Source organism: Henckelia pumila, chromosome 1 (assembly GCF_033568475.1).
Source record: "Henckelia pumila isolate YLH828 chromosome 1, ASM3356847v2, whole genome shotgun sequence".
NCBI classification, from domain to species: Eukaryota; Viridiplantae; Streptophyta; class Magnoliopsida; order Lamiales; family Gesneriaceae; genus Henckelia; species Henckelia pumila.
The window spans coordinates 11,554,054-11,571,863 of NC_133120.1; the positions used below are offsets into that span (position 1 = coordinate 11,554,054).

A 17,810-nucleotide genomic window follows, 5' to 3' on the forward strand; every position below is an offset into this window, starting at 1 on the left:
ATATCTAAAATTTCATTCATTCTACTTCATCAGTCAATTTCAGTTCTCTTAGTCCTGTCTATGTCTTTCATAAAATGTTTCAGTCGTCAACATTTAATCAGACATAATCTTCAAATTCAAGCCATTACTTACTTTACTCAATCTTGAGCTTTTTCATCATTTACAATTCAAAGAATTATAGTAGGCTTGAAAATTCTAATAAAACATTCTTCAATATTCAAAATATTCAACTTCGAGATGGTATATTTTTCTTTCTCATCATTTCTATCTGTTGTGGCAAAGAACTATAAACAAAAATCATGTTCTAAGAACTTACCAACAAATTAATATACCTCTGTTCTTTCATCATTTTCTCCATCAAAATCTATCAGCTGGTTGCTAGGTCTTGAAGTTGGTATACAGTCAATATGATACGTCATTCATCTGTATCTTTCAGGTATTTGAACAACTGGTCAAGTTCTTCAGGCCATCTTCTACCTGCAATAACATCTATACATTCGCTGATATTCTGTTCTGTTCAATCAGAGATACTTCTTTCAGCTGAGCAATACTGTTATGTTCAATCTGACCATACCAATCTGTTTCGTCTGGCCATACTATTCTGTCAGTTTGGGGTGCTTACGTCACCCAAAGAACAATGTTCTCTTCGATTCTGGGTGCTTACATCACCCGAGAAAAATCTTATAACAAAATCAGTAAGAAATTCAAAAATTTACAAATCAGTAAATCAGGAAGTTGAATTTCAAATATAGATCACGCTCACATGCAATTTATCAAATCATCTAATCAAGTAATGCACAATCATGCAATACTATAAATGCATGTGACTCAATCTACCCCGCTCAGCTTCTATCTCAGTCCAAGAAACTTACGCTCTGATACCACCTGTTGTGGGGCCTCGGATTGCTAATCTCAAATCTTAAGGGGCAATTAATGAATAAGCATCATTAATCTAATAAGGAAAGAATAAGGATCAAAAATTAATTTTTTTTTTTCAAAAGGGGGTGGGCTCGGGCGGTTAAAAACTACTGCCCGGGCGCCCCTGATCTTTTTCAAAACATAAGGCTCGCGCTCGGGCTGCTAAAAACTGCGACTCGGGCGCTTCTTGGGTAGGATTTCACCCTGTTTTTCAGCAGCCATTCTTGATCCTTTCCATCCATTCCAAGCTTTCAAATTCAAGTCTAAAACATGTTATAAAATCTAAGAACATGTATACATTCATATATCAAGTTCCTAACATCAAATAATGCATTTATTACATCAAATAAATAGCTCAAAAGGAATGAAACTACAAGCTACACCAAGTCTCAAAAGTGAGCTTCTAAAACATAAGTTTCATGTTAAGTTTTTCAACTTAAAACCCGAGTCCACACTTGCTAAATCTCGCTCCCGAGCTATCAACGTCCACTCAGACTAGCTCCTGCCTCATCTGTTGCAATGCACACATACAAAACAAAGAAACAGCCAGATAATCTCCGGTGAGAAATCATCTCAGTATAAGCAACATATCAAAAGCGTTAAATAAATCATATCGACTCTATTTAACTCGACTCAACAAATAGAGTAAATAACGCTTCTTTCGATCGATCGAGAATTGATTCATTCAACTTCATTGCCATCAAGATTCGTATCCGATCTTGACATGAATATTCATCTAACGTAGCCATTCTGGGCTAGAAAATAAGGTTAACCGCAACCTTGGCATAGAATCAATTCAATATAGTCTCGTATCATAATCATATTGACTCAAATCAAAGATCCACTACCTGGGATGGATCGACAACATCAAAATCAAATCAAAACAATAAATACGTATGTGATTTTGGTGGGATAACTCAAGAATAGTCGTTCTTGAGTTTCAAAGTCCCTGACTCGCGATGTCGTCATTATACCTTCGTATTTCTTCTGTTTTGAACGCTTCAAATCTGAAACAAAGCATCAAACATTCATATCAATCTTCATTCTATTCAATCATTTCAATATCGATTCAAAATCATCAATATGTCATCAATCATATCGCTTCAAACCTCAACGTTTTCTTCTTCGATACAACTCGGAGTCGTGAGTCGTTAGCCTTTGAAACTCATCTGAAACTGAGAAATAAAAATGCTATATCATCGATAACATTTCAAAGAAGGTCTTATCTCAGTCATTGGCTATCAAAACGGCTTCAAAACATCAATCGACGGCGTAGCGATTAAATATCGATAACCGACGAAATATCGAATTCGACGTTAACTTCTTTAATTTCATAAACGTGTGATATATCATCACTATAACCTCATACACCAGCATATTAAACACAATCAGCTGCTATAACTCTTTATACACATGCTGGAAATCATGACAAGTTCATTCAACATCAAATCGTCGATTCGGTTTCAATATCGGAATGAATGAACATGCATGAACACAAAACTAACATCAAGTTCTGATCTCTTCTCATAACTGATTTCGAAATCTATCAAACATATCATAATACTTACATCAAATTGAAGTTCTCTTCGCAAGGATTCCAGAACATCTTTTGGAATTGAAATCGGACGAGCGGATCAAAAGTTACGAGGATTCGAAAACAAGAACTCAAAAGAAAATGAAGAGGGTTCGACCTCTGTTAGATTTTCTCCCTTTACTTTTCTGAATTTCCTATGCTACAAACACGTTTCATGCTGATAATCTAATGTAAAATCAGATATGTATTGCATATTTGCAATTTAGTCCCTCAAGTCTTCTTTAATTGCAATTCAGTCCTCGGACTTCGTTTTAATTCAATTTCAATCCAAAATAATTTAATAATATTAGAATTTAAATCGAAACTCTAACTATTCCCAAATTAAATATACTCGGATTAAATATAAATAAATTCAGATTAAATCAATAATCCCGGCCAATTGCTCTTTAGTCCTCGAATCTTCGATATTCTCAAATCAATCCCTGATCGGGTTGTATCTTCAAAATTAATCTTCTTTAATTCTCAAAATATGGAATTTAATCTCAAATTCCATAAATATTCAAATCGAATATTTATTCTTTTAATTTAAGAATTCTCGGAATTTAATTCTCAAAATCCAGAAAATTCCAAATTAAATATTTTCGGCTCGGAAATTAAATCTATAATTTCTTTCACTTCTTAAATCAATATTAGCCCATAATATGGAATTAAATTCTCCAATCCCATAATTAATAATTTAATATTTTCGGGCCTTACATATCCTGTCGGTTCAATTAGGAAATCTAATTAGTCTCAGGATCAAATATCCATCCCGAGGTATTACTATTATAATTATGAACTTCAGGTTAATCCAATAATTCATTCAACAAAAATTTGATACATGCACACAAATAAACGGATAGGAAAAATATTTATGAACTTGAGATCAATCAAAAGGGATGTACTCATATAATATAATATAATATATTTCCTGAGGAACAAATTAATTATATTATATATAATATACAAATCCCTTGGCTCCTCCTCCCATTTGGGCCGCAATTACATGTATCTCATCCTTGTCCTCCATTCTCAGATGCTCCGGAGTATTCTGTGCATGGAGATGGCGACCTTTAAATAGGAACACCAAAGAGCCGTATTCCACACATTGTCGTTCACAATAGGCATTCATAAGCTTCAGCAGTAGCGTGCTTCTCTTTATCTTGAAAAACACCTCGTTTTCATCCTGGCTTTGTACTTTGAGAGTTACGCTCGAGCCGCCTCCCCTCGATGGATCGTCGGATTTTGGTTCTTTCTCATGATTCGACATTGTTTGCTTTTCCTTCGCTAGCCCGTTCATTGAACTCCAAGTCTCCAAGCCTTACCTTGAGATTGTAATGATCAGTAGCCAAATCAATGAGATATATAAGACAACTAACTACTCGATCATGTTTCTTCCTGGATATAAAGTATATATATATTCGAAATTGGGGTAACTGACCATTTCTTAATTAGTTCTGATTCATCCTAAGTTGACAGAATATGGAGAGTCTCAATTCAAATCTGAATAGCAATCCCAAGGCCAATATTACACGGTGGCAGAATAAGAATTGCATTCCAATTTCTTGGAATAAATAAATACAATGCTTATTATCGATCCTCAAAATTAGTAGGAATAAAATACTTATAAATTCGGAATCTTGTGTGGGTAAGAGGGGTATATGTGAGTCAAGCGGAGTATTTGGGAGTAGCTCGTGAACAATTTGGTCAAAACTCGATTCGATCTCGGTTTGACTGAATTCGAGTCAAGTTCGAGAAGCTCGAGTATTTTTTCAAGTCGAGTTCTCAATTGTTTGAGCCACTTGAGTACAAAATGCATATGTATTGATTTAGAAATATGAAAAATAAGAGATATTTTACCTGATGGAGGGCTAGAGGAAAATGCAAGTATGTGAACGCCTTGCAAAAATCTGCCCAGGTGACACGTCCTTGCTCGGCCAGCATAGACGCGGACACAGATCTCCACAAATTGCGTGTTTGTCCCTCCAGAAGAAACTCAATGACCTCCATTTTCTCCTCCTTCGAGCAATGAAAAAACCTAAAACAACGCTCCATCTGCTCTAGCCAACCCTCCGCTACCTCGGGAGTCTCACTACCAACCAAAGGCTTAGGTCCAATATGGATAAACCTATGCAAGTCGAACCAACGACGATCATCCTGATGACAGTGATCTCAGGATGTCTTAGGACATCGCCCCAATGCCTGTCGCTGTTGTGGCTACTACCATCATCGTATCCAGCCCTCTCTACAAAGATAACCCAAGTTAACCCAAGAATAACCGAACTATGTCCCAAAGAAACTTATGCATGCTCTGATACCATAAATATATTGATCCTACCTGGATCACCTACTAAAAAAAAACTTAAGCATGCAATTACACCTAAACAGAAAACAAAATCAGAGTTACTGCGGAATCTTAAATAAATACTTACTCGACAGAATACAACTAGTAATTAACTAAAAAAACCAAAGAAATAATATACAGCCCAATCGAATGAAATAAAGAATAACAGAAATAAAATTAAACTAAACTACCGGCAACCCCAGGTCGCAAGCTCTGGTCACTGACCGAAAACTGATCTATCTCTTGGTGAACCTATAGACCTGCCCCGTCGAATGGGGTGTTTGAGAAAAAAAGCACGGACGTGAGAGATAATTTCCATTATGCAAGTATGAGTACACAAGTCTAAATTATGCATGCAACATGAAATATGAATGATCTGGTATACTGGATCAAGATCTTGAAACATGTAGTGACCCGCCCAGATCACCTACTAACTATAAATCTTAAGCATGCAATCAGCTTAATATAAAAATAACAATGATTATTCAAACTCAATAGAGTTTATTGCGGAAATTTAAAAACCAATTATTTACAAGATAAACTGGTGGAATACAACCGGTATTACAAACCCAAGTGTTTTTACCCAAAATATTTACAAATGAAACCGACTTTAGCAACAAACTCCTGGCACCTGCAGAACCTAGACCTACAACTAACCCTTCTTTGATCCACCCGCTCCATCCAGCCTGAGACCTACCCTGTAGAATAGGGTGTCAAAGACAATACCAGGGACGTGAGCGACTAATGCTCTGTACATAAATATGAGTAAGAAAAACATAATATAATGCATGAAACGTGTGATGACTGGGGTGACTGGTCAACTACAAGTCCTGCTCAGTCAAGGCACCCAAGATTATGTAGTAACATATGGGACCACGACCACTGGGTAGCTCACACACTCGTCTAGATCACCGTAGTATCAGTCTCCCATCAGTGCGGTAACTCTCAGTGTCATTTTGTAGTAGCCCGGTTCCATTTTACAAGATTATGTGATTATAAATGTTTAAGCATGGATTAGAGGCTTAATTTGGAACTAATTTGGAAAATTATGGATTTTTGGCTAAGGGCAGATCGGAAGGTCCGAACCCAAGTTCGGAGGGTCCGAACACATTGGAAGCTCAGTTCCAAGGATCGGAGGCTACATTGAAATCGGAGCATCCGAACCAGGATCGGAGCGTTCGAACTCAGTTAGGCCATGCAGCTGATGAGGTGACAACACTGATCAGACACGCAGGAGTTCGTAGTCTCCGAAGTAGAGTTCAGAGCGTCCAAACTGTGCATGCAGTGATGTTGTCTGCATGTAGAGATTGGAGCGTTCGATCTCTGCCTATAAATAGGGCATCCAAGAGCCATTTTTCCTTGATCAATCACTTCTCTCTCTCGGTTCTTAGTATATTCTAGGTGTTTTGTGGTGTTTCCAGCCTTCCTAGGTGTAGTGACCCTTACCCGGATCACCTACTAACAGAACTTAGGCATGCAATTAACTTAATAAAACAGATATCAGAATAATCTTGCGGAAACCATAAACATTATACAATCCCAAGTAAAGGAATCTGTAATTTATCCAAATAATATACAACCAAATCGAATAGTTGTATCAACCTCAAAACAACAGAAATAAAACCTAAACGAAGCTCCAGCTGGTTAACCACTGACTAGCCCCTCCTGGATCCACCCGCCTCGTCCAATCGCAAACCTGCCCCATGGAATAGGGTGTCCAGAAACACAGAGTACGAGACATGAGCATAAAACGCTCAGTACGAGAGTATGAGTATAAATGCATGCAAAGTGAACTCCCTAAAAACTCGAGGTCAAGGATCAGATAACAGAGACAGACCGGGCCCTGGTATGTAGCACGTTGTGCCGTCGCTTCAGGAGGTGGCTCCCATACCATAATACCAGTGGATATGCCGGACCCAAATTTATGGAAGTCCAACCACTAACAGGATAGGGAAAAACCCTACTAACAGACATCTCGAAGGAGATAGCTCAGTATGCAAATGAATGTAGCATAAATCAATGACATATAAACCATGCATACTCAGTCAGGATATCTCGAACAGTACTTTCGTACCTCAAAACAGTGCAAGCTCTACCAACTCTAGGTCCACTCCTATAGTCCGCGCTACACTGCCAAATGATACTACTATCATTATAGCGCTCTAAAAGCCTTAACTAAGCTATTGCATACTCCTAAATATTTATAGGAAGCAAAAGTTATACATTCGTCCGTCGTTAGCCCTTTGATGTCGATGCCTTCAGAACTTGGGCACAACTCTGCTACGACTTCTGAATGCCTCGCCAACCCCCGGTTCAAGCTTAGGAAGACTAGAATTACTACAATAGGACTAGAATGGAAAGGAAAACTCGGAATTGGCAAATGAAAGTGAAGCCTCGGCCTTCTATTTATAGACATCGATCGGAACTTCCGATCCTCGATCGGAATGTCCGAACCTCGATCAGAACGTTCGATCCTGCCATCGGAGCTTCCAAAGATTCTGATCTACCACGTGTCAAAATATCACTTGTTGACTTCGGATAGGGGTGATCGGAGCTTCCGATCCTGATCGGAGCTTCCGATCCAACCACACGTCATGGATGATGTAATATCATCGGTGCCTCCGATCACTCATCGGAGCTTCCGATCGTGCCTTCGGAGCTTTCGATCTGTCCGATACCCGATTTATTTAATTAGCATTAATCCTTTAATTACTCAATTAGGGTACGGGCTACTACACTAGGCTTGGTCCGGGAGTTGGCGAGTTTCTCTGGAGTCATAGTGGAGTGGTGCCCAAGTTCAGGGGAAGTCGTCATCAGCAGGCTGACGACGGACGAAGGTATAGATCTAACTACTTATAGAAAATAAGGAGTATGATATAGCTTAATTAAGGCTTTTAGAATAAGATTATAATGAATGAGTATTTTTCATTGTAGTGCGAACTATAGGCCTGAACATTAGAGTTTGTGTAGTTTGCCTAGTATCTAAGGTACGAAAGTACTATTCGAGATATCCAGACTGAGTATGCATGTATTATGTGGTTGCATGTTTTATATGACTTTATCTGTATAGCATGTCATGATTGTATGTTGCATACATGAGCATATTGATCCTGTATCTTTGAAATATCATGTAGTAGGGCGCTCACCCTACAAGTAGTGGATGGTTGGATACATAAGTCTTGTGTCAGGTCACCGTTATGGTTGGACACTTGTACTAGTATCAGGTCACTGTTATCCACTGGGTATAGGAGCCACCTCCTGATGCGACGACGCAACGTGCTATATACCCTGGGCTCCGTTTATGAGCTTGTTTCTTGACCTGTGTGTCTTGGTACTCAGTACACTTGCATACATGCACATATAATCATTGTATACTCATACTCTCGTGCTGAGCGTTTTATACTCACGTCCTCATACTGTTGTTTGGACACCGTATTCCATGGGGCAGGTTTGCGGTTGGACAAGGCGGGTGGTTCCAGGAGAGCTTAGGCTGCAGGTTGACAACAGCTGTTGTATTCTGTCTAGGCTTTCAGTATGGTTTCATTTGGATTTATACACAGATTCGATATGGTTGTATAACTAAGTATTTATAGATTTCTTTCCTTGGGACTATATCTTTTTATAGTTTTCCGTTGTTTATATTCTGATTATTGTTTAATCAAGTTAAATGCATGTGTAAGCTCTTGATAAGTAGCTGATCACGGAGCGGGTAACTACACATTCAATATAAACAGGTTAGGACTAAGCGACCCTACGAGAAACGCTATCTTTAAAGAGATATGGCTCAACATGTATGTGCGCATGCAGTATTTATATAAAGCGGGAAAACATATATCATGGCACATAAATGCAACATATAAGAATGCATACTCAGCTGGAAATCTCAGTCAGTACTTAAGTACTTCTAGTAGTAGTAGATCAAGCCTAGCAGAGTCTAGGTTCCAAGCCTACAGTCAAATATTCATCGTATCACTAATCATGTTCTACAAGCCTTAACTAAGCTAACAGCTACTCCAATAATTTAAATAGAATTCTCGGACCATACCTTCGTTCGTAGTTAGCCCGTTGATGTCAAAAACCGAGTTTCCACACACAACTGGATGCTATTACCGAATATCCTCACTTATATCGTTGGGCCCTCTATTATAGACTGAATCAAGAGAGTAAATCTTTGAAATTGTGACTTAAAACTGAAGCCTCGGACTCTTATTTATAGACGGAGATCGGTAGCTCCAAACTGGGTTTGGTAGTTCCGATCTCTGAATGCTCGCCACATTTTCGATCGCCAGAGATCGGACGTTCTGATCCTGAATTCGATGGTTTTGATCTCTGCATGAAATACACTTGTCTAATATCATGGCTTAGTCATCGGGCCATGTCATCGAAAGCTCTGATCTGGCACTTTGGTTGGTCCAAAATGTGCCACGTGGCAGTTCATCTCGTGACTACTTATGGAAAACTTGGTTGACAAGGTTCGGACTTTCCGATCATGCGTTTGGGTCTTCCGAACGTCACTATTGCTTCCGAAGTTGACCATGTTTACTTCGTTGCTTCCGAAGGTGTAGAGTTTGGATCTTCCGAACTGTCCGGTATTTTCGAAGTCCACAATTCATATGTTAATCCATTTAATCCCTTCATTTATGTCTTTAGTGACCCCTAATCATGTTTAACATTTAATTAGCTTTAGATAGGGTACGGGTAGATCTCAAGTCTTGCTCAGTCTAGGCGCCAATGCGTATGTAGTACCATCTGAGGTCAACTCCGCTGGGTACATCCACACACTCTTCAGGATCAATGTAGCGTCAGTCTCTGTCATCACGGCATCTCCCGATGTCTGACAATATGACAAGAAATATAGGGCTGAGTGACTCTACTACAAAGGATATCCCAAAGGAGACTCGGCTCAACATGAATATGCACATGAAACATAATGTATAAAGCAGTAAAATATGGATCATGGCCCATAATATGCAACACATAAGAATGCATACTCACTGAATATCTCAATCAGCACTTTACGCACCTCAACAACTGACCTAGATGTATAAGTATCTACAGTCCAAACCTACAAGCCAAGATATTACCATATCACTAATCCTGGTCTACAAGTATTAACTAAGCTAATACATACTCCTAATACTAAAATGGATCTCGGACTATACCTGCGTTCTCGTCAACCTACTGATGTCGAAGGTCCTGACCCAAGAACAGTTCCGCTACAAGCCCCGTAGCACCTCGCTATTACCCGACACTCGATTATAAGGCTAAAACCCTAATAATATAATATGATGAACACTAAAACGCATACAAACACACAATAATTGTGAGGATTTCGGCCAATATTTATAGGCAAGGGTTCGGAGGCTCCGATCCCTAGTTTAGATGCTCCGAACTCGCATGTATGCCACGTCTCGAATTGCCTCTGATCGGAAGCTCTGATCTTATCTTCGGAAGCTCCGATATGCATGTCTTTCCACGTGTTTACAAATAGTTGACATGTAGATAGTGTGCATGGACAAACTCTTCGGATGTTCCGATCTCCTTTTCGGAAGTTCGGATCTGATTCCGAACTCGTTCGCTTGGTCCGAACACTTCGGACCTTCCGAACTCACACTGGTCCGTGTTCAGACCTTCCGAACTACCCGAGTCAAATTTGTCTCTTGGACCATTTTTTGGCATCTTGGAGTCGATTTTTTGGTCGACTGATCATATAAGAAATCCCTTAATCATGTTTTACTATTCTAATCATGATTAACCAACTTAATCATGTAAATCGGATATTGGAATTCCATTGAGCCTAACAATCTCGTGAATGTACAACCGTGCCATACAATCGAAAGTGAAGTCTCGGTTATATGGAAATAAGTGTGCAAAATCAGTCAATATGTCCACTACAACCTAGATCGCATCACTGTTCCTGGACGACAACGAAAAGTGGGTGTTAAAATCTATTATCACGTGCTCCCACTCCCACTCAGGAAGCTCTAAACTATGAAGCAACCCTCCACGTTGTCTGTACTCTGTCTTGAACTACTGACAAACAAGGCATCTCGATGCGAACTGATAGACATTGCTCTTCAAACCCTACTACCAGAATCTCGTATGCAGATCCTTGGACATATTTATGCTGTCTGGGTGCACGAAAAATATTCTACGGCATAGATAAGGCAGACTTTCTAGCCAGACTCTAAAACATGACATAATTTCAGAGCAGATACAATCAGCATTGGGAGTTCCACTCCCTCATCATAGAAAAACCAAGTATCACCTTCCTCAAGATGAAACTGGACAAACCTCTTATAGCAATCCACTATAGCTCGAAAGTTAGTGAGAAGGTAAATCCCAATGATGCAGTCAAAGTCATACATAGCTAAAACCATCAAGTTGGCACACAACTGATGACCCTCAAACCCCAAAGTACATCCTGCCACTAGACTCTTAGCTAAAACTTCTTGTCCCATGTCGGTCAATACAATAAAGAGGACGTCTAAGGAAATGTAAGGCAACTTAAACCTCTTGAAAAATCATGCAGAAATGAATGAATGGGATGCACCATTGTCAATCAATACAAAATCAGGTATACCATATAAGCTAAAAGTTCCTGCAATCATGCGCCCACTCTCGACGTTGGATTGCTCTTGGTTGAGTGCAAAGAATTGCCCCTGAAATCGCGAGCGCAAAGTAGATTGACAATGTGATGCAGAATGAGGGAGCTGCTGAACGGTAGCCTAAGAACCAGAACCACTACGGAACCTCCCCAACTAGGACAATGTTTCTTTATATGGACCATCTCACCACATAAGAAACAAGTTCCTGATATTCTACGATACTCATCAGATGGGTGCTTCCTGATAGTCGTGTTTGTGTTGCATATTTTAATATCATTGTGTTGATGTTTTGCATACATTTATGTGTTTTAATTACGTATTTTGTTTGTATTTCATTTATCGTGTCTTCATAACATGCTCCCGGTTTTATTGTATAGGAGGTAACAATTTGGTTGGAAAATGAAGTCAGAAGTTTTTTGGCTCGATCTACGGAACTCAACCGATCGAGCGGGCATCATGGAATAAGGAAAAATTGAAAACAGAAGTTTTTTGGCTTGATCTGCTGAACTCAACAGATCGAGCAGCCAAAAGAAGAAATCCGGAAAAGTTGAACAGAGAAAATCTTGCTCGAGCTGCTGAACTCAACAGATCAAGCCAGATGCGTAGTTCGGGAAAAATCTTTAAGTTAGTAAATTTTATTTTGAAGGACTCTAGTCTATATTTAAGACTTTTATTCCGATTTTTTATCATATTTTGATCAGACTTAGACGTGAAGGAGGCTTGACGGCTAGGTTTTCTTCTACTATTCTTGGTTTTCTTCTTTTTCTTTTGAATTTTCTAGAGAATTCATGAATCGTTGTGGCTACGCTTTAGACCTTGGTTGAGGAAGACGAACCCTTGAGTTATTTATTTGTGAGATTCAGTTTTCCATTGTTTAATTTCAATTGAGTATCAAAAATTGTTTGGAATTGATTGCCATGCTTGTGTGTTTGATTATTGGATTGATCACCTGATAATTTTCTCATACAATCTACGCTAAATTAGAATTCAAATCCGTAATTATTTGAATCATCTGATTTGTGTGGTAACTGCAATTAATAATCGTCCGCTTGTGAGTTTATTAAATTGTAGGAACAACAATTTACTATATTAAATACATCCGCTTCTGTATGTGTTGCTTAGATTCATCAGTTCAACTAGTTTGCATGTTGCCTTGGATTTAAATCTAATCGCTTGTATTGGGTTAATTCATTAGTAAGGGTTAATTTAGAACGTTAGTGTCTAGTTAACTAAAATTAAGGTGAAATAGAAATTAAATTTCCAATTATGAATATTCAATGATAATTAATTATTTTTAGATAATCGATGATCGAATGAATAATTTTAAGGGTGTAGTCGACCGATACCAAGGCTTGTTTCTCATTGATTTCTTCGTTATAATTTTAATTCTTGCATGCTAGTTGGTAAAATTTATTTTAATTTGCTTTTAATTTTCGGTAGTTAATTTCAAAAACCCAAAATCCCCTCTTTATCCATTTTCAGTATTTTTAAGAACGCAAATAAATTTCACCTTCCTCGTGGGAATGATCTCTACTCTCGCTACTACATAATTTATTTATCTGATTGAGTTGGGTTAATTTGGGCGCGATACGACTGAGCGCTACCAAATTTTTTCGCCGTTGCCGGGGAGCGTATTTAATTTATTGTGTTCTGTTTATTTTATTTTATTTAATCTGATTTTCTTTTCTTTTCTTTTCTTTGTTTCTAGTACTTCTCGAGTCGTTCATTCTTTCAGGTGACTCTTCTAAAGAAGAATTTCCATACAACCCGAAAAACGAAAGAACTTTGCATAGGCGAAAGAGAGAAGCTCGTAGGAGACAGGAAGAGGACAAAATTCAGACTGAAATTCCTGAGCAAGAGATGGCTGCCAACGCAAATCTGAGCCTGAGACAATTTGGCACTCCTGATCCAAATCAACAGCCTTTATGCATTACTTTTCCTAATCTAGAAAATAATGTTACATTTGAGTTGAAATCCGAACTAATTCATTTATTTCCTTCTTTTCATGGTCTCATAGATGAGGATCCTCACAAGCATTTGATGGAATTCCATGTGATATGCACGTGTATGAAATCTCATGGAATGACAGAGGAGCAGATCCAACTGCGAGCCACTACTACAAAAAAGCAAAAAAACTACGGTGGAAAAACGTAGTTAATTGGGGGTGTAAAACCGATGTTAAAAGTCATGTAGTTAAAAGTGCGGTCATAGAATACGGTTTAAAACCATAGTCTTTGTCGCAAAAGACTACGGTTTTAAACTGTAATCTTTTGTCGCAAAAGACTACGGTTTTAAATCGTAGTCTATGACCGCACTTTTAACTACATGACTTTTAACATCGGTTTTACACCCCCAATTAACTACGTTTTTCCACTCTTTTCTTTTATCAAATATAAAATAAAAATAAAAATAAAAAAATAATATAAAATTATTCAATATTATAAAGTACACAAAATTCAAAAATAAAATTTATTTTAAAATATTTTTGTATTACAATGACTGAAAATTAATAAAATTTGAATCCCTATGTTTTTATGGGAGCGGACGGTTAGCATCGTTCAAAGACGAAGAGAGCACCTCTTGAACCATTTCCAAGCCTGAACTTATCATCAATGTATGTGATTTGCAGCTTCACATTACTCTCACCACCATATTTGAATTCCCATCCTCCAACTTTGAATTTCGGTGGCTCGAACATAACTTGAATCTATTCACCATCCAGGGCTGTCAGTTTTCCTGTTTTATCAACCAAAGTTATAGTCAGACATAATTTTGATGGAGTTCAATAAAGGTGTTAAGTTCAAACTATTCCAGCTGATCCACATAATTACATTCAAGTCAAGTATGACAGAAAAAGTATTTTTCCTCGGCCACAAAATCGAATCATAATTCAAACTTTTTCTTAATTTTTTAGGCTTGAAACTAAATAACAATAAATGATTAAAAGAAAATTCAGAAACCAATATTCCAATTTGGAAAAAAAGTACTTTCCATTGTTATAACTTCCAGAAACCACCTCAATCTTTATACCGATTAAGTAACCTATCTCCACAGTTCATGATGCATGCACATTCAAAAAACACAGAAAACTAATTTAACAGATCGATTCTAAAAAAAAGACATTTTTCTTGAAGAAATCAAGATGATGCAATTGATCTGTTCAATTAACATAAAAAATAAATTCGTCCGAGTTAGACAAAACTCCGAGTTAGAAATTTCATCACCTTCGGTTATCATTTCATAAAGTAAGTTGAATTTTTCATGTTACTTATTTTGTCTTGAATATGCTCCAAGGCCAGCTAAACATGAGTTGCGGAATCGAGCAAGAGGGAAAAAACCCAGAAGAACAAACTTAATCATATCTCCTTCAGTCACCATGAAGTAAAGTAGATTTAATTGGTCACACCAGTTCTTTTCTCTTGAACATGTGCCAATGTCAGCAAACCATGAATGCAAAATCATCTACACGATTTCATTAAAACCTTAAAATGTGATCATAACAGCTAAAAGAAAATTGTATTAATTGAATCATTTTGTAAAACGGAATATCTGTACAAAGTAAAAGCAGCATACAACAAGAGGAGGACGAGAAAAACAAAATTAAAGGCAGAGAACTTAGATAGTCGTGGATGAAACAAGAAGCCTAAACCAATCCTAAAATATCATACTAAAAGCATATCGTCTCTAAACTATTACAGAAACAAAATCATAGGAAGACAATGCAAGGTACTAAAAGCATTCAAAAATGCATTGTACCAAAGTTGACTAAAGCTAATATATGAAAATATGAACAACCTACAGTATAACTTGAATATAACTTGTACCAAAGTCGATATGATTGATCAAGAGAGTGTGCTCAAGAAAAAAAAGCTTCAGCTTATCGATTATGATCATAGATAAACACAACATCGAGATGCTACAAAACAAGATCTTGCGAAGGGGACATTGAAAACTTCTAGAAATATAATCCACTTCATTTTTTTAACTGATAAGAACAAAGAAACTCATAGCAACCTCATAAAACAATCAAATCAAGGCCAATATGAGAGAATTTGCTGAACTGATCCAAGAATTCAACAACATGTATAATAACATGTTTTATGTGTCAGTATTGGTATGAAAGTGTAGCTGGCAGACAAAGAAATCATCTATAATAATGGAAGAGTGAGACTACAATACTCGAGAATTGTTTTAATTCAATGGAAAAGGTATAGCATCTTTTCCCCAAAAAATTTAGAGATGCAATAGTTTTCATGCTCAAATCACTCCATTTTTTTAAAATTTCAAATTCTGAGTCATTGATTAAGCTAAAAAATCTACCTTTAAATGTTTCCAACTGATGGCCAGAGATACGACTAGGAAAAATTTCTTAAGCCAGCGCTTATGAAGAATCAGTTCTGATACTTTCTTGGTGCGTTTATTAGGCAATGCAGCTTCCTTGTTTTGGCCATCAGTGTCATCTTTCTTCTTACTTGAAAGAGAAATAATGTAATCATGATACCACCCCCTCTCAGCAACCGACATTGCATCTGGAAATCCAAGAAACTCCATCTTCTCAAAATTCTTAAATTTCAGAGCCACACCTCGGTAAGTCATGTATCCCAGTTCTTCACCTTCATTAAAAAATTGGCAAGAAAACCAAGGGCACAACATAAGGTAAAACAAGTAAACTATCATACATCACCATGCTACAGGAACATTGTGTATTTCTACCAAAATCCGAGTTGTACTATTAATGAAGCCTTTATTGGATTTAAAATTTTTATAGATGTGATGCCTTCTTGAAAATGAAAAGAGTGTTTTTGGAATGAGAAGGATGGAAAGGACTAACAAATAGAAGCACCAGAAGATCGGGAGATACAAGGAGTCCCACAGACAGCCCATCACAAAAAATAGAAGCACCAGAAGATAGGGAGATACAAGACCTGAATGTATATTTAATAAGCACTCATGAGATATGGCCCATACCTGTTTCTCAAGGGGGCAATGAAACCCGAAGCCTCAGAAGTCATAAATCTATCTATGGGCAGGACAGTACCAGCTAATGTGCATGCACCCAGGGGACAGAAATTCATTCTCTCTCGACAATCCAGCAAACGGCCTGAATCTCGTTCAACTGCTTTGATTCGTTCTGCTATTGTTTCCAACTGCATCCACGACCAATTCAACACGACAAAAGAACATTCCAAGGAACAAAACCAGAAATCCAGTCTCAAATTAATTATTAAAGTCAAATGCAAAACAACTAAATTTCCAAATTTTAACAGAAATAGACAATATCATTTATCAATAATATTCAATATTTTTAGTAAAGACGAAAGCTCCATGCCATAAGTGTAAAAAAATCAATTATATCAAAGAGCTAACTGGAAATAGATGATTCCGCAAATGAGTAGTTTGAACTAGAATAATAGGCAATGGCCACTTGAAGTGTAAAAAAAATTTTAGTAAACAATTCAAAATCGATCGCTTCCATCACTTAGAAGTTAGAAGTGCAAGCTAAATACCTTCTCATGATTAAGAAAAACACAAGGGCATCGGAAAATATTCCCCTGTTTGGCAATTTAACATATATTTCAAAGGATAATGAACCAAAAGAAAAAGAGCAAACACCTGGTGCGAGACCCAAACTCGACCCCCTGCGTGTGAAGAACCTCCTTCGCTGACTCAAGCGAGGAGACAACCACATGATTACGCTGACATATAAAAACACGTAAAATCAAATGAAATAAGAAATCGCTTACGAGATCCGCCATCTTGATGAGACTTTCGAGGCGAGAGTCGTATATAACAAATCGGGAGCAGGAAGGAGGAGGAGGAGGAGGAGACCGGTGAAATTGATGTTAGAAGAAGAAGACACCGGTGGCAGCGAATCGGGCGGCTAGGGTTTGGTTTGGGTTTGGTGGTGGTGGAGAATCGATTGTGAGAGTGGAAGTCTGTGCGACGAGGAGAGATGGAAGAAGAAATACTGTAGCTTGGGTGCTCATTAAAAAAACCGCTCATCCACTACGGTAAAACATAACCGTAGTTTATTTATCTAAAAAAAATGTTCATAGACTACAGTACAAAAAAAACTGTAGTCTATTTATTTAAAAAAATGTTGATAGATTACGGTACAAAATAACTGTAGTCTATTTATTAAAAAAACACGCTCATAGACTACGGTATAAAATAACCGTAGTTTATTTATTAAAAAAAACGCTTATAGACTACGGTTTTTAAAAACCGATGTTGTAGAACACAAACAACAACGGTTTTTACAAAACTGTAGACGTATATTTTAAAAAAACGCTCATTAACTACGGTTTTTGTAAAAACCGTAGCTAATTATAAAAATACTACAGTTTTATTAAAAACTGTAGTCCTT

The 17,810-nt window shown here is 37.5% G+C and overlaps 1 long non-coding RNA gene across 2 annotated transcripts; it reads right to left on the reverse strand.

Moving 5' to 3' along the window:
• Positions 1 to 13,874: 13,874 nt before the first annotated feature.
• Positions 13,875 to 17,433, reverse strand: LOC140875636 (uncharacterized). Of its 2 annotated transcripts, XR_012148533.1 has the most exons (4): positions 17,188 to 17,433; positions 16,412 to 17,105; positions 15,764 to 16,056; positions 13,875 to 14,179 (listed from the first exon to the last, which is right to left on the reverse strand). It is a non-coding gene; the product is annotated as an uncharacterized lncRNA (long non-coding RNA). The 2 variants fall into 2 exon arrangements; XR_012148532.1 differs by having other exon boundaries at positions 16,412 to 17,433.
• Positions 17,434 to 17,810: the final 377 nt, after the last annotated feature.